This window comes from Lynx canadensis, chromosome C1 (assembly GCF_007474595.2).
Source record: "Lynx canadensis isolate LIC74 chromosome C1, mLynCan4.pri.v2, whole genome shotgun sequence".
Taxonomy (NCBI): Eukaryota; Metazoa; Chordata; class Mammalia; order Carnivora; family Felidae; genus Lynx; species Lynx canadensis.
Genome location: NC_044310.1, coordinates 201,855,679 through 201,878,778, shown reverse-complemented (window position 1 = coordinate 201,878,778; position 23,100 = coordinate 201,855,679). Strand labels below are relative to the sequence as shown.

General features: G+C 54.3%; 1 protein-coding gene across 8 annotated transcripts in view; it reads left to right on the top strand.

The window, feature by feature from the left end:
• The first annotated feature begins 6,857 nt into the window (after positions 1-6,857).
• Positions 6,858-23,100, top strand: part of TNS1 (tensin 1) — a 181,496-nt gene continuing 165,253 nt past the window's right edge. For 7 of the 8 annotated variants that reach the window (XM_030327639.1, XM_030327638.1, XM_030327637.1 and 4 more), the window contains exons 1-2: positions 6,858-6,972; positions 18,461-18,498. The gene's annotated coding sequence lies outside the window, so the exon portion shown is untranslated. Of the gene's footprint in view, positions 6,973-15,599; positions 15,683-18,460; positions 18,499-23,100 lie in introns of those variants that run through there. The other variant, XM_030327642.1, reaches the window with a different exon arrangement.

Here is a 23,100-nt window from a genome sequence, read left to right as displayed (position 1 = left end):
ACACACGCAGGAGTGACAGACAAGGTGAAACGTAGCCATACCTAGGGAGCATTTACTATGTGCCAGGTGCTGTTCCCTTGGCTTTTCAGGCATTGTCTCACAAGCTATGGGTGGTTACTATTATCAGCCCATTTAAACTAAAGTGAGGCAGACAGGGGTTCAAAACACTTGCCTGGGGCCCCCCAGCTAACAAGGGAGGGGAGGGACAGTCACATTGCACAGAGTCCTATGATGCAGCCCCAGGAAAACACAACCAGGAGAGGAAGGGATACCTGGGTTGCGGGTGGGGGGCGGTGCTTAGCCTGAATTGAATCCTGAGGAACCTGAGGGACCTCCTGCCAAAGAGCCTAGAGTCTTCGAAACAGGGAAGTCAAAAGGAGGAGTAATGGGTCCAGATGAAAGAAGATGAAAGAAACCTAGCAACGAAATATAATACAGGGCTCTGCCTGAATCCTGAGTGCAAAAGAAAAACAAAACCAATGGCCCAGCTCTGAGGGATGTTAATGGGGCAAAAGGGGAAATGAGAATATGAATTCAATATTAGATAATAGTACCACATTGGTGTGGAACTTCCTGCGTGTGAGAATCAGTGGGGCTTGTGTAGGGGCAGAGACGGAGAGGGAGCGCGGACCCAAGTGGCACATCATTAACAAACGGTGAATCACGGCCACGGAACAAGCATGCTTTTCCAGCGCTTTTACGCTTTTCAAAACACCAAAAGAAGGCAGCAGTGGAGAGACTGAATCTGAGCCGGTGGTGTGTGGGGGAGGGTATGGGGAAAATCTCCCTGAGGGGGTGAGGTTTGGATGAGGCCTTCCAGGATGAGGACAGAAGCCTAGAAGCTTGGCCAGCTGAGAAGGGAGGACGGGCATTTTGGGAGGAGGCAACAGCAGAGCAGAGGCTCAGAGGTGGACGCAGGGCAGGGAGTCGGGGAGTAGGGTGTGGGGATTGAGATGGCGGGGTGGGCTGCTTACGGACCAAGGCTGCTTCCCCGGCTGGCTTGAGGGAGTCCGGGTTTCATCTTGGATTCATGGGTAGGCATGGAAGCATTCTGGGGGGAGTGGGGGCGTCAGTGACCTCATAGAGCTGTGCTCCTTAGAGGCTGCACGGAGGCTATGTGGGGAGCAGGGGCCCGGTGTCAGGGGACCAGAAGGCTGTTGCGGTAGCCGTGGGTTGAAGTGACAAGGCCTTCAATAGGACAACGGCCCTGGAATCAAAAAGTACAGGAGGGCTGAGAGTGTTCAGGAAGCAAATTCAGAGTCTGGCAGCTGGTTGGATTGGAGGGTGGAGGGCCAGGAGTTGGGGGGTGGACTCAGAGTTTTCCACCCAGGCGACCAAGAACACTGTCAGGGCCATTAGCTGGCTAGCAGATTGCAGGTGGTGGTGGGTGGGTAAGGAACTTTGGTGTGTATGTGAAGGGAAGTGGGGCTGGGGGAAGTTTGCTCTTGAGGTGACTGGGGTCTGCCAGATGCCAGCCTGTGGCTCCTTGGGGAGTCTGAGTCTCCTCCACAGAAATGCCAGCCGATGCCAGCCGGGCAGCCTAGCAGAAGACTGCCAGACGTGGACTGGTGGGTGGCCAGCAAGCAGGGCAAGGCCTGCCCTAGGCCTGCTTTTTGGTGACTCTCTTCCCTGAGGCTCACTGGCCGTAGACTTCTGCCCTCTGGCCACATCCTCCAGGGCTCCTAGCCTCAGGGCATAGGGAAGCTAGTGGGGATAGGGCTGGGGAATTTTCTCTGGAGGGGGCAGGAACGCCTGAGCTGGAGGACCCCTAGGGCTGCCAATCCCCTTTCACTCCCCACCCCCACGCCATCACACTCTGCCCCTACGGGGCAGGGAGGAACCAACAATCAGCCTTTCCCACCCCGGGGCCCAGGACTCCCGCCAAATCTGTCGCAGCCAGATGTGCCCCGCCCCTCTGGCTGGGATGTATCTGGCAGGCAGGCTTGGCTGAATGGAGGGTGGGAAAGAGAGGATCCCCCTGAGGCCCAGGAAAGCCCTCTGATGCTGGGTGGGCTTGTCACAGGGGCAGGGGGCTCTGGGCTCCGAGGGTGGGGAAGTATGGCTTCTGGGCTGGGACCCCTTCCCTTTTCCGGGCTCTGGCTCTTGAGGGAAGTGGGTGTTGGAGAGATCGGGGAGCTCCTGTTGTGTCTTCTGTGTCCCCCTAGTTTCCCCCAGGCCCTCTAGGAGCTAATCCAGCTAGGAAGGGTGGGGAGTGCTTTGTGAGGCTGTCTGCCACCTGTCAGGAAAAATGATGAGCACTGTCACAACAAGTGGTTACCCCCCGCACAGAGTTTTGCACTTCACGGGCTCGTTCACATCCTCTGCCTGTATCTGCAGAGTAACTCTGGGGGAAGGCAGTGAAGGTACCCGGCTCCCATGTTTTTTCTTTGCCTGGATTTTAACATGTGGTCGTTGGGAAGTTCTCGTACCCCCTTGAGTCTAATCTTGTGTCCTTGTGACTTCTGCCCACCCCCCACTGAGTTTTGTTTTGTTTTCAGTAACTTCATAGATCACGTCTGGTTCATTCTTACCGTGACAGCTCCTTCAGATATTTGAAGACATAAGGTTCACCCACCCTAGACTTTCTCCTCCAGCAAACTGGGAAATCTTCATACCTCTGTGGGTGACCCTTTCAATGAAACTGCCAGATACCCATTGGCTAGCCGGTGAGCCGATACTGTAAAGTGGAGGTCACAGCCTGGAGCCACTTGCCTGGGGTTGGCCAAGCTGGCCTCCTCACTCCCACCTGGGTTCCCTAGACTCTCACAGAGGGGTGATACCTCATGAGACATCTCTCTGTGTCACCATGAGCATGTCCTGCCCTCCGTTCCTCCAATCCCTTCATCTCAAACGGGCCCATTGTTTCCCCTGCTCTGTCTATACTCAGAGGATCTTGTCCAAACCCGTCACTTCTATCTGGGGCCTGTGAGAACCAGAGAAGGTCACTGATGTTCTCAAGGTCACCAGCCTAGAGATTCCCATCCCAGCACTCCTTGAGCCAGAGAGCCAGAATGGGGTGGGGATGAGGGGCAGGAGTGTGCTGGGCCATCGCCCACAGGCTGCTTAGAGAGGCCGCGAGTGAGGCCCCGAGTGTATCTGAAACCCTGTTCCTGTTCTCGAAGCCTGTGTGGGGAGAGATTTTGTAAACTCACATTTATGAGTTTGGGCAGGCAGAGCAGGCAAGCCCAGGGCCCAAGGGAGAAGTCTGGGCGGTTGCTTGTCAGTCTGGAAGGCTCCGCCTGCTCCCCATCTGTTCACTGGGCAGCCAGGACCCTCTTTTGGGAGATTCCACTGCTCCAAGTGTACTTTGGGGAGAAGGTCTCTTTCTGCCGGCTTTGGGGGAAGGGCTGAATTTGGGGTGTAGGTGGAGAAGTCTGGGGGATAAATCGGAATGGGGGGGCCCTGCTTGACTCAGTGGGGTGGGAGAGGCGGTTTAGGGGGTGGCTAGAGTAGGCCTGAAAAGACTGGGCTTAAGGGCTTCCTGCCTGCCTCCCCAGACAGGCCTTAAATTGAACTCCGGATCCCCTTCCTGCTCCTCCCCCCAGCCCAGGGGGTGCTGCTGCGTCTGACATTGGGCTGGGCCCCCTCCCTGGAATGTCTATGACAGAGATTGTCTGGAAGGCTGCCAGCCAGGGGCTCAGATGGGAAAACAGGGGAGGTGAGACCTCAGAATGGAGGGAGCTCACCTACCCTCCTTGCGGGCTGGGGGACAACTGAATGAGGTCCAGAGCAGGACAGTGCCCTGTCATGTCCTGCCCCCATCCTCAGAAGAAGCTGGAAGCACAGCTCCTAGGACCCAGCACGCTGGAGTTATCAGAACCCAGGCCCTGCTGCTGGGCTTAGCCACTAGGGGGCACTGCTGGGCTTCTGGCACCACTCTGGCTCCATTGCCCCCTGCCCTTGCCACTTCTGCCCTGGGCTTTGTCTCTGACCCATCCTGCCTCCCTGCCATCTCTAGCTGCCTGTCTCTTTGAATTTTGAGACAGTCTCAAACTTGAGATAGTTGCAGATACAGTGCAAAGAACTTTTTTTCTTGAGCTTTTTGAGAGTAAGTTGCTGACACAATGCCCTGCCACCCTTAAATGCTTTCCTGATTTTCCTACAGGGACTTTCTCCTGCCTAACCCAACACAGCCATCAACGTCCGGGACCTGACATCAATACATGACTACTGTGTCCTCCTCAGACCCCACCGAAGTGTGGCCGGTTGTCCCACTGACGTCCTTTATGGGCATGGGAAAAATCCAGTTCAGAATCAGCCACTGCTTTCGGCAATCATTATCTCTTTAGACTCCATCAGTCTGGAAATCTCCTCCATCTTTCCTTGACTTTTGTGACCTTGTCACTTTTGATGATTCTAAGCCATTTAATTGGTAGACTGTGCCTCGATTTGCGTTGGCCTGATGTTTCTTCACGATTAGATTCAGCTTGTGTCTCTTCGGCAGGCAAGTGGCAGAAGTGATGTTCTGTTCTCAGTGTGTGTCCACCATGGTGCACAATTTCCAGTCTTCCCATTACTGGTGATGTTCGCTTTGATCATTTGATTAACGTGGAGTCTGCCGGGAAAAGTGACTTTTTTCCCTTTGTAATTTATAAAAGTGTGGTGTGGTGAGGTGCTTTGAGATTTGTAAGTATTGCGTTTCTCATCACTGTGAATTTTTTCACGTATTTTGCATATCAGCATGGGCTCATTTAGGCCACTGCTATCGTTCTGTATTGTGATGCTCAAGTCTTCCCAGAGTTAGCGTTTGGGGGCCCATTCAAGCTGGCTCCTGTGTCCCTTTGTCTGTCTGCCCTTTGATTCTCTGGTTCCCTTTACAGCCTCTGTGTGTTTCTATCTAATTTCTCTTATTCTCCGTGTGTGCTTGTTCATCTCTGCCTTTGTCTCTGCCTTATCTCTGTCTTCTTCCTCTCTGACTCTCTGTTGTTTTTCTCTGTCTTTCTCTGTTTCTCTGTCTTTATCTTTGTCTCTCGGTCTCTCCGACTCTGAGTTTCTGTCTCTGTCTCTCTCTTTCCCTCTCTATCTCTCTGCCTCTTTGTCTCTCTGGCTTTCTGTGTCTCTCTCATTTTGTCTGTTTTTTTCTCTCTGCATCTCTCGCGGCTCAGCCTCACTCTGCCCCCCAGGACTCACCACTGCAGTGTCTTCAGAGAGGAGTCCTGGACCTGCTAGCTTTTGGGATGCTCTGAACACACAAGTCGCCCCCTCCGGCCCCTGTGTCAGCGCTTGGAGGCTCTGGAGCAGGGCACAAGGAGGGGGACCTTGAAGAGAAGAACCCTCCCCTGGGACTTCAGGGTCTGCTATAGGTTGTGTCTCTGTGTGTGGCCATGTGTGTGCAGAGGGGTGTCAGGGAGCCCTGCGCAGGGTGAGGGAGCTGCCGATGTCTGTGTTCTGCCGGCCCCTGCTGCCAAAGCCGGGAAATGCATCAGGTTGGACACCAGGGTGAGGGGCCTTGGAGAGGCATGGTGCCCGTGGGCAGGGATGGCTTCCCAGGGCATCCACGGGAAGCTCCCTGAGCCTGGGCCTGGGCTGAGGGCTGCAGATGGGAGGAGGGGGTCCTAGGCAGTGTGGGTGCAGGGTTTTGTGGCTTAGAGTGTGTTCCCATATGTGGTTACAAAGGACAGACTGTCAGAGTTTGAGGGTGTGGTGCCCAACCTCGTGCCATCCAGAGCAGGAAACCGAGGCCTGTGGCAGCGGCGGCTGGTGACTGGCTCGGGGCTCACGGCCGGTCGGACACAGAGAAGGCTGGACTGTCAGCCTGCCTCTCATCGCATGTGTGTGGTGCTGTCGTTTTAAAAAGGAGGTTTAAGGGGCGCCTGCCTGGGTGGCTCAGTTGGTTAAACATCCAACTCTTGATTTTAGCTCTGGTCTTGATCTCAGTGTTGTGAGTTAAAGCCCTGTGTTGGGCTCCGTGCTGGGTGTGGAACCTACTTAAAAATAAATAAATAAATAAATAAATAAATAAATAAATAAATAAATAAATAATAAATAAATAGATAAATAAATAAAGGGGCACCTGGGTGGTTCACTCGGTTAAGCATCCGACTTCAGCTCAGGTTATGATCTAGCTGTTCGTGAGTTTGAGCCCCGCGTCGGGCTCTGTGCTGACAGCTCAGAGCCTGGAGCCTGCTTCGGATTCTGGGTCTCCCTCTCCCTCTGCCCCTTCCCCACTCACCCTCTGTCTCTCTCTCTCTCAAAAATAAATAAATGTGAAAAAATAAATAAATAAAAAGGAGATTTAATTTTCATAGTGCAAAGAACCAAAAATAAAGATGGAAGAAGCCCGGGCTGGGGCAGGAGGTGGTAGGGATGGGGGTGAGAGAGAATGGAGGGACGTGGCACATTGGCGACATGGGGACACGGACAGGGAAAGGAATTAGCTGTGATCACACACGGTGATGAAAATGAGGTGCTGCTGCTCTGTGCGACTGTGTGGATAAACCCCAAGGATTAATCCTGAGTGACAGAAACCTCACAGTGAAGCTTAGAGCTCCGGCAAAATGCATCTTTGGTGAAAGGAGTCGCCACAGTACTTACCTTAGGGGGCTATTGACCGGGTCGGCCATGAGACAGCCTCCCGGGGTGTGGTTATGCGGTATGTGCGTGTAAAACCGTATTGAGCAATCCATTTAAAATCAGTGTCCCGGTAGGCTGACCCACCTAATTGTGGGAGTCTGGGTCACACTCAGCTTTCTCTTTCCTGGGGCACCTCCTCCCAGAAATGGGCCCAGCCCTGTCACCCCTGACGGGGCTCTCACTTCTCCTTTTCCCCAGTCCTTGCCCACTTGTCCCCTAGTCCCCTCTGCCTCCTTCCTCGGTCTTCTGCCCAGGCCTGATCACTGTGCCTCTCCCCCACACAGCCGGAGGATCTGGAGGCCCCCAAGACTCACCACTTCAAGGTGAAGACCTTCAAGAAGGTGAAGCCCTGTGGTATCTGCCGACAGGCCATCACCCGGGAGGGTTGCACCTGCAAAGGTGAGCAGCTGGCCAGGCTCTGGGGGAGGGGGTGGTGGGGAGAGCACTGTCATGGGAACGAGGTGGCCTGGGGCCGGGGCAGATGTCCTCGGGGTCCTAGCCTGGTGCCTGGTTCTCCTGTGGGGAGAGGTGCTACGCACACCAGATGGCAAGCTTGTGGGTGTGTGTGGATGGTACCTGGCAGGTGTGGGTGGCACGGGCATGACCTGTGGCTTGTGAGCGAATGGCCGGGATGCGTGTGGATGATATGAAGGAGGCACGCAGAAGGGGTGTCGCATGGGGATGGTGTGTGGATGTGTGCCTGGCACTGAGGAAGACGCCAAAGCTAGGGAGGAGTGCAAGAGGCTCTGAATCCGACTTGGGGGAGAGCCTGGCGGCTGCTGGGCTTTTTCTTTTCTTTTTTTTTTTAAAAAAAATTTTTTTTTTTCAACGTTTATTTATTTTTGGGACAGAGAGAAACAGAGCATGAACGGGGGAGGGGCAGAGAGAGAGGGAGACACAGAATCGGAAACAGGCTCCAGGCTCTGAGCCATCAGCCCAGAGCCTGACGCGGGGCTCGAACTCACGGACCGCGAGATCGTGACCTGGCTGAAGTCGGACGCTTAACCGACTGCGCCACCCAGGCGCCCCTTCTGGGCTTTTTCAATCACTGTTCTCATGTGCTTCTGACACGGCCTGGGATTTGGCTGTGACTGTTGCCAGAGAGGTCAGTGTCTTGCCCCAGATCACACAGTAAAATCAGCAGGGGGCCCCCGCGCACAGTCTCAGTGACAGTGACTGACACCCCCCCCCCGCCCAGCGGCCCTACCAGATGCCTCCTTCTCCTGCCCACCCTGCCTCCCATCAATCGCCAGGGCCCCCAGTGTAGTTTGGATCACTGAGCCTCTCCACTTCAGGCTGGCAGCACCTGTCATCCGGAGGGCTGACTTCAGCTCTTGGCTTCCTGGCCCGCCCTCTCCAATCCACCGTCCTCACCAGCTCCGAGTGGGACTCCACATAGATCTGGTCATGTCAGCTCCCTGGGAAAAGGTTTGGGAGCCCCCACTACCCTCAAGACAAAGCACTGACTCCTTAGGCCCAGCAGGATCCACCCTGTGCCAGCTCTCTGACCCATCCGCCCTGTCCCCCAAGCCCATACTCACCCCGGCTGCACCTCACTCAGTTCTGGAATACGCCAAGTATATCAAACATACCAGAGGGGCCAGGCTCCTTCTTGCCCGAGGGTCTTCACTCACGTGGCTCTACCCGGACTCTCCCCTCCCTCCCTGCCAGTCTCGGTGGGGCTGGGAAGCTGGGCATCAGAGCCTAGGGAGCAATCACGAAAGCACTTAGTATGAAAGCACTCACATGGATCTCCTGCAGGGCTCGCAGCCTCCGGAAAGTGCTGGTGTCGCCCTCAGTTTACAGATGAGGAAACCAAGGCTCAGAGTGGTTAAGTCTCTTGCCAAGGCACACAGCTGGCTGGGTCCGAGTGGGGTTGTCGGGGGTGTGCTCTCTGGGGGAGGGAAGTCCTCCTAGACAAGGAGTTTCAGCAGTATGTTGGAGGGGGGAGTGGGTGGATGGGAATGTGTGAGTGTGTGCGAATGTGCACGTGGAGGCATTCTAGGCACGTCCTGCTATGCGCAAAGGGCAGAGGTTAATGGTCCTTGACTGAAGAGCTGGGACGCCCGGAAGGAATTTAGGAGGCCAACAGGGACTTTTGCAGTACCAAAGTAAGCCGCATGGTGTCACCCTCCTCCCAAGAGGTCCGGCTGGGACGGTGTTGGGTTAGGGTGGGAGCCGGGAGAGTCAGGAGGGGATTGCTGGGGGCGGCGTTTTCCATTTTGCTTGCGTCACCGCCCCCACCCCACCCGGCTGGGTGAGCCTGCTGAAGTTAGCCCCTGAGCCTCCATTCCCTCCACCTCCCACCAGTTCCTTCCTTCCTTCCCTGGTGTGCCTTCCCTTCACCCCAGACCGCCAGCACTCCTCTGATAGGAGGCAGAACAGGGGTGGGGTAGAAGGAAGTCTGGCACTCAGTGTCTGACCTTGGCACATCTCTGGCTGCAAATTCTGTAATAGTCTGTAGTCCTAAGTTCCCCAGTTGACCTGGCTTGAAGGCCTGGGTTGAGGAGGGGATGTGAACCTGTGGGAAGGGAAGGCCGCCAAGGTGAGACCTGGGTTTTACCTGGTTCGGAGCCTGGCCCTGCCGGTGTGAACCAGAGTGGAGGGCAGGTGGCCAGTGAGCTGCCAGGCTGGTTTGGCAGCTCTGAATGAGTTATTGAGAAGTGGGAAGAAAGCCAGGACTGCAGCCCAGAGGCACCACCAGGTGTCAGGACTGGGCCATGGAAGGGCTGGGGCTGGGCCCAGCAAGGGAGGATTGAAGACTCCCAGCTCTACAGGAGACTACGATGTGCATTCTCAGCAGAGGGTTGGGGTCACCAGGCCTGGGGACGGGGTTGGAGCCACTGGGCTTGCTGGTGAGAGATACAGGAGTGGGCCAACTCTCTGTGTTTTGGAACCAGAAGGTGGCACAAGATGGACAGACCCCCTTATCCACCCACCCACCCATCCATCCGCGGCCACCAGCTATGGTTGTACAGGTTGTTCCCCGGCTAAGGGGGTGATTGTGGACTAAAACCCAGGTCATGTTTTGTTCACCAAGCCCAAACCGAAGGGTTTGTGGTGCTCTCTGGTTCCTTTTTTGGTCTTCGAGTCTGGGGTTACAACATGGTCATTCTCTGGATTAGTGGCTGAGGGTGATGAGTGTGGAGGGGTGCATGGAACATCAAGGCTCTGAATTCAGTCTCCTTGCGGTGCTGAGGGCACTCCAAGTGCAGGCATGGAAAGTGAGGGCACTTTCCTAGATCTAGAGAAATGGGGGCATTTGTCCTGTCTCCCTCTGGCTGACCTGCTCTATAGCTTGGACCAGTCTTCTGCTCCCTGCCTGCCGCATTTCACTGTTTAATGTACTATGGCTGAAGGGGTTGGGGTCGATGATGGGGATGGGGAAAGGAGTCAGGGAACCTAGGGTCTAGTTCTGGACGGGGAGACTCAAAGATGGACAATGCAGGCAAAGAACGAAGGTGGCAGGACATTTGGGAATAAGTATGACTGATATACAGGCAGAGAGGTCACTGTGAGACTGTCACCAGTCTTTTCCTTCCCTGAGTACCATGGGGTTTCCTCCTGTGTACCATGGGGTTAGTAATAAACCCTGTCCTGCGTCTCTGGGGGGTTGGTTACTGCGAGGAACACTGAGGTTCTGTGTGTGGCTGTAAAATGAATACCAGTGTTCTGGACTAAGGCTCCCTGTGAGGGAGACAGATGGATGAGACAATGGGAGGAGAAGAGGCCCCAGGCCTTTGTTAGCGGTCCAGGCACTCTGTCTGGCCCTGCCACTCACAGGCCGTATGACCTCAGATAGATCACGTCACCACTCAGGACTCAGTTTCCTCAACTGTAGAGAAGGGGCTGGACCAAGAATGCTCCCTGAGCCCCGGCCAGTGGGAGGGCCTGGAAAAGTCCTCTGTTGGAGTCTGTAAAGGCTAGATAAGTCTCCCAGTGTAGGTTGCCACCTCACCTCCTGCACACACAAGGACATCCACCTGGCAGTCGTGAACTAAGGGCCCTCTGGGCTAGACGCTGTACCAGGTACTGGTGCCGAGACCCAGCCCCTGACCTGGGAAGACAGACATGCCATCAGACAATCACAGAACATGTGGCCAAGCTGACACAGAGGTGTATGAGAAAGGTTGTCTCTGACTTAGCAGAGATTTTCCTGTTAGGCTTCATCAGGGAAGGCAGAAGGAGGCTGGGTCTGGAGGGATGTTTATGAGTTCCTCAGGTCAAACGGTGGGTTTCCCCCAGGTCCTTGGGGACAGTGCTTTAGGGAGTCTAGGGCCTTGCTAAAGGGCTCTAGCCTTCTGCTAGGCTGAAAGCTGAGAGGAGAGACCAAAATGCCGGCTCCAGAGCCCAAGGATTGCCATCTGGGCCTGGATGTAGGCCTAGTTTTAGACTACCTCCCTTCTCAATGCCACTGACCAGCCTGGAAGGCAGGGGAGGTTCCTGCTGCCTCCCCAGAGTGGGATGTACCCGGGGAAGACAATTCACCTCTCAGTGGGACAAGCCTACTCAGAAGCCCTTACTGGTTGGATTTGGGGAAAACTTGTTTCAGGGAGCTCGTTCTCCTCTGTTATTTCACTGACAATGACAGCTTTCACCCTGTGTCTGAGGACCTCTTTGGAATCATTGGAGGCAGCCTGGTAGGGTGGAAAGACCCCGGGTTCTTGTTGTGGCTTGCTCCGGTCTGGCTGTGTAAGCTTGGGTGAGACACTTAACCTCTCTGGGCCTGACTTTCCCCTTTCTCTAAAAGAGGGATTGGACTGGATTAGAGGTTCTAAACTGTTCTCCAAAGGAACTGAATTTTTTTTTTTTTTGGAGATACTTTAGGGGCCTGAGAAGGTAGGAAAAAGGAGAAATCCAAGGGAAGGCTTGAGGGGCTGAGACTCTGGAGCCCCTGCCCATTTGAATCAGAAAAGCTCTGGTTGTGGGAGTTAAATGTATCAGGAGGCAGAATGGATGGTGGTTTTGTACTTAGCCCAGGCGTCCTGAATTCATATCCCAGCTCTACCGCTTACAAGTGAGAACTTAGGCAGGTCGCATAACCCCTCTGAGCCTCAGTTACCTCTCCTTTCAAATGACACACATCACACACCTCTCTCCTTGAGTTACTTTGGGGATGAAATGAGATAATATGTACACATAAAGGGCTCAGAACAGAGCCTGGTACAGAATGAGCATTCCTGAATGGTAACCAATATCAAAGGAGTCCATGCGCATGATGGTAACCAATATCATAGGAGTCCATGTGCATGAAAGTTTCAAAAGCACTGGACGGGATGATCTAGAAGTTTCTTCTCGCTCAACTTCAAAGTCTCATGGCGCCCGTACTTCTGACCATCCCTTGTATTAGTTGGGGTTCTCCAGAGAAACAGAACCAACAGGATGTGTGTATAGATGGATGGATGGATAGGTAGGTAGTTGATGGATGGATAGAGATAGGTAGGTGATTTGTTTTAAGAAACTGGCTCATGCAGTTACAGAGACTTGGCAAGTCCAAAATCTGCAGAGTAGGTCATCAGGCTGGAGACCCAGGGCATTGCAGTTCAAGTTCTAAACTAGTCTGTTGGCAGAATTTCTTCCTGCTTGAGGAGGTCTTTGTTTTATTCAGGCCTTCAACTGATTGGATGAGGCCCACCCACATTATGGAAGTTAATGTGCTTTACTCAAAGTCTCCTGATTTAAATGTTACTCTTATCCATAAAAAAAAACCCTTCATAGAAACAACTAGAATAATGTTGAACAACTATTTGAGTACCATGGCCTGCCCAAGGCCATGGAGATCAGCAGAGCAGGGAAGGGCTGTTAGGCTGGGTGGGCAGGTGGGTGGCTGGGCTGGTCACTCTGTCAGCTGGGGAAGAAGCTGAGGCCCACTGGGGGTGTGGGCGGTTATTGCTGGGGTCAGGTGCACACTGAGGCTATGTGCTCATTTTCCAAGCCGAGGCCAGGAGGAAAAGGCCATTTAGATCCCAACAATGTTGGCTTCCTGTGTTCCTGAGAGGCAGGAAGCCACCTCAGGACAGAGTCCTGGCAGCCCAGTGAGCCAGTGAGGCGGGAGCTGGCTGAGGGCTGGGGTTGGGGGTGCATTTTTCCACCCCAGAAGGTAACCTATGGACCCCTCTACACTATGGGGCTCTCAGCTCCCTCTTAGGCCACCGGGTGGTGTATCAGGAGGCAGCTGGTATATCAGGAGCCTGGAAGGCAGGGGAGGTGCCCTGCTGTGTGGGGGTCCCTGTTGACACCCATGGGCAGAGATGGGACTCTGGGGGCTGCACGGAGCTTTGGTTTGATGGGATCCCTCCCCAGGGGGCTTCATCTTGCAGAGTCACTGGCTTCAGAGGCCACTGTCTTCTGTGGGAGCTGGGGAGGGCCACGGTTCGCTCAGGTGGGGTTGATCCTGAGATGTGCATCTGGGAAGGACTCAAGCGCGGAGGACATCAGGCTGGGAAGGTTGGCGTATTCCTGCCCTTGACCCTCAGTGAGGTGTGGTACAGTGTGGAGTGGGCATCCATGTCAATCACAGGCTGGGTGTTTCCTCCAGTGTGTGGGATGTGTGCAGGGTTGGAACCTGGGCTTCCCCTGCTTTCTTCGCTGTTCGCTGGAGGGAGGAAGAGACAGGTGGTGACTGGTGGGGAGACCAGTGGGTAACACAGACTGTCACAGCTGGAAGAGGGCTTGAGGACCATCTGTTCCAGGGCTCAGTGATGTAGGGAACTTCAGGGGTAATGTAGGCAAATGAGTGTGAGTCAGCAGGGCGTGGTGGGGACCAGAGAGTGGGAATGACTTGCCTCACGTCACACAACTGTATGATGGCCGTTGGGACCGGAAGCCGGGCCTCCTGACTAGGAGTTGGGGGCTCTCCAGTATAATAACAGCAGGGATGAAAAGCTGCTATGCTGTGGGTCGCCCACATATAGGGAGTCAGTTAATTCCCATAACAACCCTGTAAAGTAGATATGGTTATTGCCCCCATTTTATAGATGAGGAAATTAAGGCTCAGAGTGGTTAAGTAACTTGTCCCAGGTCACAGAGCACGACCTACATCTGAGCTGAGAGCCAGTCTACACGCAGCCAGGTAGGTAAGTGGGTAGATGGAGAGCTGGACCAGGTTGGATCATAGGTGATATTTGTACTGACACACTCGGAAAGCACTGACCACAGTCCCTATTTGCCCTTTCCCAGCAGGAGCTGAGCTGAAAAGTAGGGCTTACCTACCCTCTCTTGTGTCTGTTTCATTGCCCTGGAACATCAGCCCCAGTCCCAGTGGTTTGGGCTGGGGAGAATTTTTCCAGTTTTAAGTGTACTCCACGTGTGTTGAGCCCCATCTGTATGTCAGACCCTGTGCTAGGAGAAGGGGCAGGATACCAAGCTGCCAAGTTGAACAGGACCTGCCTGGGAGCACAGAGGAGGTGCCTTTGAGTGCCTGATCATCTAGGGAGGGGCGTTTCGAACTGGGCCTCAGAGGATGTATATGAGTTCACCATTTCAGGCCTACTAGCCTCAGTGTCCTTTGGGGGAGTTCACTGTGGCAGCAACAGATCTCTTTTGGGGCAGTGGCTGGAGGCGAAGACAAGACCTGCCTGTGCGGGGCCTTATAAGCGTGCTGAGGTGCTGGACCAGGTGTTTCTAAGAAGGAGTATAAATGCGATCGGTTTGCACTCGAGAATGGTCTGTGGTTCTATGGATTGAAGGGGGACAAGGCCGGAGGGGAGACGGGACCCAGGGAAGGATAATTGGCCCGAACTGGTGCAGTGGTGGGGGGCTGGCAGGAAAAGGGGGATCCAACAGCCTCTTTGGAGTTACTTTCTGGGACAGGATGACTAATCGTATTGTAGGGTAAGGAGAGGGGAGAAGGGGTTACGGGGAGGAGCATGCTGGTCCCAGGATGCAAGGCAGGACTGAGGAGATGGCCTCTGGCCTCAATTCCCAGCAACAGCCTTTAGCCTCTTGCTTTCTGAGGGATCCTGTGCCCTGGTTTCTGTGTTGTTTATCTGTAGCTACTTAACACATCATCCCCCGACTTAGCAATTTACAATAAATATGCAATTATTATGTCACAGAGTTTCTGAGGGTCAGGGGTTCCCGTGTGACTTAGCTGGGTGGTTTGGACCCTGGGTCCCTCATGAAGCTGTGGCCAGGGCGGTAGTCATCTGAGGGCCTGACAGACAGGGCCTGGAGGATCCACTTGCCAGGTGGCCCGGGCCTGTGCCTGACAAATGGGCGCAGGCCGGTGGCAGGGGGCCGCGGCCGTTCCTCGCATGGCCCTCTCTATAGCGCCTCGTGGCATCGGGACTTGCTTCTGCCCCAGCAAGTGATCCAAGAGACCAGGGCTGAAGCCACAGTGCCTTTGATGACTGAGCCCCAGAAGTCACACAGCAGCCTTTCGATGATATTCAGTTGGGTGTATAAAGCAGCCCTGTTCGTTGTGGGAGAGGGTTCCAGGAGGTGCCATTGATCTGGGAAGTGAGAAGCCAGCAGAATGTCACGCTCAAGTTTCAAATTACAGCAGAGGGGATGTGCAAGTCAGAGTAGGAAATACTGCCCCGGGTGTGTGGGGGGTTGCTGAGAAGGGGTGACTAAGATTGTGAGCGCACAGTCCCTGGAGGGCACTCAGGGCAAGAGGGCCTCCTTGGGGAGTGGTGGGCAGGTGCTCCTAAGGTGTCAAAAGCTCTCAGCAGAGCTGCTTGGAACCTGCCACTTGAGTTGAGTTTGCCGAGCTTTTGTCTTCTGGGCTCTGGGGGGTTGGGGGAGGTCTTCCCTTGCTCCCCACTGTAGAGCTTTCAAGGGCAAGTTCTCTGCATTCCAGCACGCAGGGAGCCCTCAGAACATTGTACTGCAGTTGCCCGATGATTTCTCCATCTGCCCTCCATTCAAGGGCATTTGTGGAGTGTCTGCCCACTGTGTGATAGGCAGGGCTGCCCTGTATGGTCATGCAGGCTGTTCACTGCCAAGGGCGCCTACCCGAGGGAGCCCTGGAAGCAGCCACTCTTTGCTCTCCAAACCACACACTCGGGTACAGAGTGGGGTCTGCCTGGAGAGAAGGCACCTCCTTGCCATTTCCACAAAGATACTCTACTCAGCTGTGTGTCCAAGGGGTTGGTTTGCTCACAAGGTAAGCCTTTTTCTAATTTGCACAAAGCTGCTGTTTGCTGTTGTGGGCTGGAGCAGATACCGTTCTAGCTACTGGGGATATGGCGTGAATGAGACAGGCATGCTCCTTGTCCTGGTGAGTCTAGTGTAGGGAGAGGCACTATTCATAAATGAGCAGGAATTGCCCATGTTGACTTCAGACTGTGAACTGTATTAAGAAGGAAATTATCAGGGTACCACTGAGAAAGAATATTGGAAGTACGTAATGTAATTTGGGTGGTCAGGAAAAGCCTCTTTGGGGAGATAGATGGCTTGTGGTGGATTCTAGAAGTAGGAGAAGGATTTGGCTTGGGGAACAATAGACGGCTGGGGTGAGGGAGAGTGTTCCAGGCAGCCAGAACAGCAAGTGCAAAGGCCCTGAGGCAGGCAAGAGTTTGGTGCATTCTGTGAACTGTCAGGTATGCAGTATGATACTGGAGGAAGATGGAATCCTGGCTGTTGGTATCTAGACTGGGATCAGGAGGCCCAGATTGGATAACTTAGGGATCCATTTTAACGGATAGTTAAATATTGGGGGCAGAGTATAGCTCAGGGAAAGGCTGAGAGTGGGGTGGGAATGATTAAATGGGGGTGTACATAGATTCCAGGGGAGATCTTCAGTCAGGTCCAACTCATCAATCATTTGTTAAACCTCTACTGTATACCAGGCACTGTGTAGTGTGTGTGTGTGTGTGTGTGTGTGTGTGCGCGTGTGTGTGTGTGTATGTGTGTATGTGTGTGTGTGAGAGAGAAAGAGAGAGAGAGGGAGGGAGGGAGAAAGAGAGAGAGAGAGAGATCCTTCCTTTGAAGGAGCCCACAGCTGTAGGAACCAAGGAGGTGATGGGAAACATGCTCTCTCTGGTGATACCTGCAAGGAGGTAGGGAACAGTGAGGAAGGCCTCCAGATGAGGGGCCCAGGACTTTTTCCTGAAGGCCTGGGATTTGATTAGCAGAGGAAGGGGAAAGCTCCTTCAGGCTGGAGGTAGTGGCCCAGTGGGGGGCCGGTCTGGCTGGAAAGGCCTTCAGAGCTCAGGCCACACTCAGCCTGAGGCTTTCTCAATTCCATATTCTGAGGCCAGAAAAGAAGGCGTGGGGGTGGGGCTGGGGAGTCTGAAGGGGAGTTGCCACGCTGGGGTAGTGAGAGTGGGGAGACAGAGAAGCAGAAAGGCTAGCAGATGGGCATGACTTGTTTTGGGTGGCCAGGGGTGGATACGTCTTGGTGTGGCCAGGGGCGGAGAAGTCCCTGAGCTGGGCTGGGTGGCTGGTGGGGTCAGGAAAGCCTTGTTCAGCAGCAGCTGAGTCACAGGCCTGAGCTGGGGCCAGGGCTAGGTTCTGGGAGAACAAGGTCCCAGGCGAGGAGGGCCAATAGCCAAGGTTGAATCCTAGGCTCCACCCATTGTGCCTCTGGACTTCCACTCCCACAGACCAATCAGAAGCCTTGGTATGGAGAGCCCCAGAGCCTCTTTTGGCAACTCTGGGCCTTCCTCTGTGCCTCAGTCTCCCCTTTTGCATTCTGCTGAGAATCAAGTTGGCTCAAAGACAGAAAAGGATTAGAGGAACTGTGGATCCAAGAGGTCAGGGCAGTTGGCTGTGGCTACCAAGGATTTGGGGTTGCAGCAGCTCCCCTGCCTCCCCGACCCCTGTTCTCTAACCAGTGCTGCTAACCCACTGTCTCAGCAGGTCGTGGGTAGCAAATAAGGTCAAGTCCGTGTAGGAGCTCAGCTCAGGAGACCCCTCACTCCATCTGTGGGACTTGGTGGGAGGGGACCAGCAAACCCCAGGGTGGAGGGCCCTGTGGGTGGGGCAGGCAGGGCTGGGACATTCCAGACGGAGGGAACCCCAGAGGAAATTTGATTCCAGCTTCTGGTAGTGGGAGGGCAGAATTAAGTCCTTTGTGTGTGTGTGTGTGTGTGTGTGTGTGTGTGTGTGTGTGTGTTTCAAATGATGGACAAGAAGTTTGTGAGCCTGTGTGAGCATCTGTCCGTGTGTCTGTGTCTACACGTCCGTGTCAGGCTGTGTGTTGGTGTCCCTGAGTCAGAGGTTTCCCTTGGGCATGAGTGTGAGTGTGTGTGAGGCTATATGTGTACATATGGTTATGTTTGCACGTCTGGCTGAGTGTACGGGTATAAGTGGTTATGGGTGAGTCTGTGTGTGTATGGGTGTAAATGCGAATGTGTGTGTGCACCGGTCTTCTCCTGGACTGTAAATCGGGTTCGTGTGTCCCTCTCTAGTGGAGAGTGAGTGCGATTGTGGTTCCTGGGGTGCCGACTGCCTTCCTGGCGTGCGCGCACACACGTGTGTTTGTGTGTGTGTGTGTGTGTGTGTGTGTGTGTAAGGGGAGAAGGCCCCCGTTATTCCTTGGCACGGCTGGCATGGGGCCTGGGTCCGGGCCACCTCTGCCCCTGGCAGGGATCCAGCGGGGGAGTCTGTCCCCCCCTCCCCTCCTCCTGTTCCTCCCACCTTCGCAGGCCTGCCCCAGGGGCTCTGGTGATGGGGGCTCGGTGCCTCCCCAGCCGGAGGGTCCGCAGTCCCCGGCGTTCCCACCCCGCGGGCCCCGGGGAGCTGCGGCAGCGGCCCCCCTCCGCCGCCTCCTCCCTCCGTCCCTCCTTCTCTCCTTCCCTCCTTCCCTCCGTCCCTCCTTCCCTCCTTCCCTCCTTCCCTCCCAAGCGCGGAGTGCGGGCGGGGGTGGGAGGAGATTCGCCGGAGTTTCCATTTCATACCTCGCGGCTAAACTTTCTTTCTGTGTCTCGCCCTCTCGCAGTCTGCAGCTTCTCCTGTCATCGGAAATGCCAGGCCAAGGTAAGGGGCCGCGGGCCGCCTGGCTCTGCGGGGGGGCTCGGGGACGGGACTGGTTCGGGTTCTGGGACGGGAGCGGGGGCACCGGGGGCGCCGGGGGCGCCGGCGGGCCGGGGGCGGTGCGCGGGTTGTCCCCTGCCCCGCTCTTTGTTTATGCTAAGCTTTGGGGCCGGGAGCGGCCCGGGTCAAGGTGAAGGCGAGGGCCGGGACTGGGGGGAGGGGGGCGGGGGCTCTGGATGGGGGCCACGGCGCGCGGGGTCTCCGCAGCTCCTGAACGTGGCTGGCGGGGACCAAGCTCCGAGGGAGGGGCTTCTGAAGGCATTTCCCTTGGGGGGGGGGGGGGTGTGATTGTGGGAGTGGAGGAGGAGGAGGAGGAGGACGCGTTTCAGTTATCCCATGGGCCACGCAGAGCCCTGGTTGGCCCAATTGGGGCAATCTGGAAAAACTCGGGATGGGGGCCACAGTCAAAAGAGCCCGAGGGCGGGAAAACGGGGTAGGTAGAAGTGGGGATGAGGTTGGAGGTCAGGGTTTCCCTGGGCCTGGAATCTCCTGCGAGACCATCCCACTCTCTTTATTGGCCAGGTGGCACTTTGGCCCTCAGTTTCCCCATCAGTGTTTCAGGGCTGGTCTTGGTGGGAGAGGAAAACTGAGGCAAGAAGGTCAGAAGGACTGCTGGGTCCTGGTTGGCCAGGTTGGCTGGAGCCCTGCTGCATCCTCTCAGGCCTGGACCGAGGAGTGATGGATCACGAGTTGGCTTCTTGGAGTAATGGATTATGATGGATTACTTGGGAGAGCAGCTGTTCTGTCAGATGGGCTCAGCTCTCTGGAGGTGGAAATGCCCTGCCTTACCTGTTAACACAGCCCGTCTCTGCATTGTCCCCCATCATTACTTACATCCTCCCTGCCCTCTCACCCCACCTTTGCCGTTCACACCTGATCTTTCAGGAAGGAGTTCCTTGAGTGGAAGCAGGAGGGAGGATGTCTCAAAAAGAAGTACTGGGCAGTTGAGGCCCAGGATCCAGTACATCTCATGCTCTGCTTCTTTATTTACTGAGTGACCTTGGGCAAGGCATCTAACCTCCCGGAGCCTCTGTTTTATTCTCAAGGGTATGGGGTAAGAAAAGGTTATTATGAGGATAAAATGGGATAATGCGTGTGAAGTGCGCAGTCCAGTGCCTGACATAAGGCAGGTGCTCAAGAGCAGAGTAGTTGATTATTATCAGTGGGTAGCTCCAAGAGCCAACTGTTGTTTTGGGGAAGGGTGCCCCTGGAGCAGGCAGGTCTGCAAGGGAATCCACTTCTTCCGGAGTGACCTTGCTCAAGCAGGGTACATGGCCTTGCTGGGGGCATCTCCCCATCTGTGTGTGAACTCCGGGGGTGGGGGTGGGGGAGGGGGAGTGCCCTCGTAGCAGAGGTGCCAACGGCCCGGCTCGCAATGGGCACAGGAGGACGGTCCTGCCCCTCCAGGTGCCTTCTGCTTTTCTGACTCTCCCAGCCTTGCCTTCTTCAGGCGGGGGCAGTGGGTTTCCGCTCCTCCCTCCGTCTCCCTCCTTGTTCTCTTCGTCCAGAGCAGAGCTTTTCCACCCTTAACTCCAGAACCTTTGTTTCCTCCCTCCTCCCGGTCTACTCCCTTTCTCTCCTGCTTTCTGCACCTGCTTCTCTTAATAACAATGGATGTTTGTACGGTGCTTCAGGCTTTAGAAAGCACTTCAGTGCATTGTCTGATTTTATTCTTTTAATTCCATCACCGCGTAAAGCAGGCTGAAAGATCTCTCCTTGTTTTACAAATAAGCAAACTGAGGCATCCAGAGGTTGGATGACTTTGCCAAGGTCTCACAGTCTAACTCGTCGCCCATCTTTGTCCCTGGACCTTTGTGCTTCCTTCTAAATATCCGATCTTGCTGACGTTCCTTAATCCTTACCTGCCCCTCCGTCTTTGCTTTCCATCTCTTATGGAAGCGGATTCCTTCAACTAGGATAAGGGGATGAACATACTGGCAACGAAGGGTCTGAGTCTGGGTGAACAGGGGCTGAAAGAGGTCCGGAGGTGTGACAGAAGAGGGTTCCCTATTGTACAGCAGCCTCCTGGGGGGTGACAGAGGGATGCCAAAGATGACTTCTGGGGGGGGTGTAGCCTGCCTGGTAATTCTTGAAAATACTGGAAGCTCAGAATCCACCAGGCTGCGGCAGTCCTGCTCTGCCCAGCCAAGGACGACAACCGAGAGGGTAGAGGTGGCCCGGCAGGGCAGTGGCCAGGCAGACAGAAGGAGCTTTTTGGAGGATTTTCCTCTGTAGGAAATGGGACCCACCGGTGGTGTGAGCTCCACCCAGCTGGCAAGTCTTTCCCCTAAAACCACAGCTCTTACTACCGCCCTGCCTTTTCCTCTGCTGGGAAGGGCGATGTGAGTGAGCCCCAGAGCACACAGCAGAGCTCTGTCCTCTGGATTTTACAGCCAGATCAACTTGGAGGTCATTTCATCCACCCCCTTACCTCTAGACAGGATTCATTAAACAGATGTTTATTGAACTCTTTCCATGTGACACTGTTTTTTTTTGTAAGAAACACATTTATTTTAAGACACTGTTTTTTTAAAATGTTTATTTATTTATTTTGGGGGGGGAGAGAGAGAGACAGACCAACTATGAGTGGGGGAGGGGCAGAGAGAGAGGGAGAGAGAGAGACAATCCCAAGCAGGCTTGACACACAGCATGGAGCCTGATGTGGGGCTCAATCTCGTGACTGTGAGATCATGACCTGAGCTGACATCAAGAGACAGACACTGGTTTTGAAGTGAATAAGATAGATAAGGTGTTTGCCCTTACGGGACTGACACTTTTCTGGGGGAGACAGGCAGTAAATAGGTAAACATGTTATGAAGGAAATGAGCTAAAGCAGTGGGTTAGAGAGTGATTATGTTAGTGTGGCCCCGGAAAATTCAGAGGAAGTATTGCATGAGGTGAGACCCAAATGATGATGTTACATGATGATCTGGAAGATTGAACGAGCAAGTGCAAAGGCCCTGAGGTGAGATGAGCTTATTATGCTTGAAAGGAGGCCATGTCTTGCTGGAGAATAGTAGCCCTGGGGTGTTCTGAGCACATGCCACATGATCTGATCTCTATTCTGAGGAGACTTCTCTGGCCTTGAACAGGCACAAGAGTAGGGTAGGGAGATGGGTCAACAGGCTGCTGATGTTGGCCAGGTGAAGGGGGCTGGTGGTTTAGGCCGTGGTGCTTGCAGGAAAAGCAGTGAGAAGGGGCCAGGTCTGGGATACATTCTGGGGTAGAGCCCAGAGCTTGGCTGATGGATGAGATGTTGGGTATGTGAGAGAGAATGGGCTCAAGGATGACTCCCAGGTTTTTGGCCAGAGTAACTGGCCACGTGGTTCCATTTACTGAGATAGATGGAGTGTGTAAGAAATTTCTAGGTAGGAAGGTGCCAGGATTTCTGCTTTGCCTGATTTCTTATTTCACAGTCCTTCTCGCACATGCTGGGGATTTCTTGTTGATGTGTGTCCTCTCCTGTCCTCTCAAATTCAGCCCATGCTGGCTACCCCTCTGGTGAGTGGATCATTCTGGACCCCTTAACATGCCACCTTCCAGACTGTTCCTGCAGCATGAACCCATGGCTCTGAGCTGAGAGGGGCTATATTATTTATATGAAGCAATATGATATAACAAACAACCCCCAAATCTAGTAGCTTAAAGCAGCAACAAACATTTATTATCTCATACAGCTTCCATGGGTCAGAAAGTTTGGAGTGGCTTGGCTGGCTGATTCTGGCCTGGAGTCTCTCATGGGGTGGCAGTCAAGATGTCAGCTAGGGCTGCAGTTATCTGAAAGTCCGACTGAGGCTAGAGGAGCTGCTTCCATGGTGGTTCATTCATGTGGCTGGCAATTTGGGGCTGGCTGTTGGCAGGAGGTCTCAATTTCTCACCACATGGCACTCTCCCTAGGCTGCTTGAGTGTCCTTACAACATGGCGGCTGGCTTCCACAAAGTGGGTAATTCAAGGCAGAGCAAGGTGGAAGTCATAATGTCTTTTATATCCTAGCCTTGGAAGGCAAATACTGTTATTTGTACAATATCCTATTGGTTGCATAGGTCATCTTCATTGTGGGGGGGGGGTGGGCAATATAAAGACACGAATACTTGGAGGCAAGAATCAGTGGGGGCCACCTTGGAGGCTGACCGTACAGATGCCCAGAGAGAAGGCACGGTGGATCTGGCTCCTGGGGGGCTGTGAGAGCGTTGGGAAGGGCAGAGATGTAGGAGTCAGACATACCTGGGTTTCAACTCTACCCCTGCTGCCTTCCAGCTATGTGGGCTCTGTTGTAGAGGAATAAATGGATACCAGCACCTAGTAGACAGCTTTCTCCTTTCTTGAACCACAGGCGGAGAAGGGTTATCTATTCCAGATATTCTTTGCCAGCTCTTTACCACTTGGACCTGCTTGAGAGAAAATGCTTAGTGCTGGTAGAGGAGGGGCCTCAAAGTATATGTTAAATACCTGTTTACTGCACAAAGGAGGGCTGAGAGTTAGGTTGCACCCTCAAGTTTCTAGAATAGTGCCTGACCCCACTATTCTAGAGGTAGGGGTTCCAA